Here is a 549-nt window from a genome sequence, read left to right as displayed (position 1 = left end):
TATTCCTCTATTTCTCCTTCTTTCTTCTCCCCTACTTTTCTCTCTACTCCTCTCTCTCTCTTCTTCCCTCCTCCTCTTCAATTCTCTTTCATCCTCTCTCTCTACTCTTCTCTTTCTCCTTCCCTACTTTTTCTTTTCTTCTCTCTACTCCTCTCTTTCTTCTTATCTCCTCCTCCTCTCCCCTTTCCCTTTCTATTTCCTCCCCCCCTTCCTCCCCCCCCTCCTTCGTCAGCTGATTAATCACAAAATGCTACATTTTTCCCATCTATATTATTTTCTTTAGTCATTTATTCACTTAAACCCAATCAAATAATATGTTTAAAAGTAGTGCTTTTACTTAACTCCAGTCTGTTCGTGAGAAAAGTACATGTTTCTATTATCATTACTAAGCTATTATCTTTTTGTTTGATCTCATTTTCAAGCATTTCAAATCACGCGTAATTCTTTCTTTCTATTTCTCGTTTTCTTCTTCTTTTTTTTCGCTTCTCATTTTTTTTTTCATTTTTTTCTTTTTGATTTCATTCCTCTTCCTTCTTCTTTTTCTTTCTT

The sequence above is a fragment of the Penaeus japonicus genome, unplaced genomic scaffold, assembly GCF_977035675.1.
Source record: "Penaeus japonicus unplaced genomic scaffold, GWHDUDI00000001_assembly GWHDUDI00000025, whole genome shotgun sequence".
Taxonomy (NCBI): Eukaryota; Metazoa; Arthropoda; class Malacostraca; order Decapoda; family Penaeidae; genus Penaeus; species Penaeus japonicus.
Note: the sequence above shows the minus strand (reverse complement) of the source record.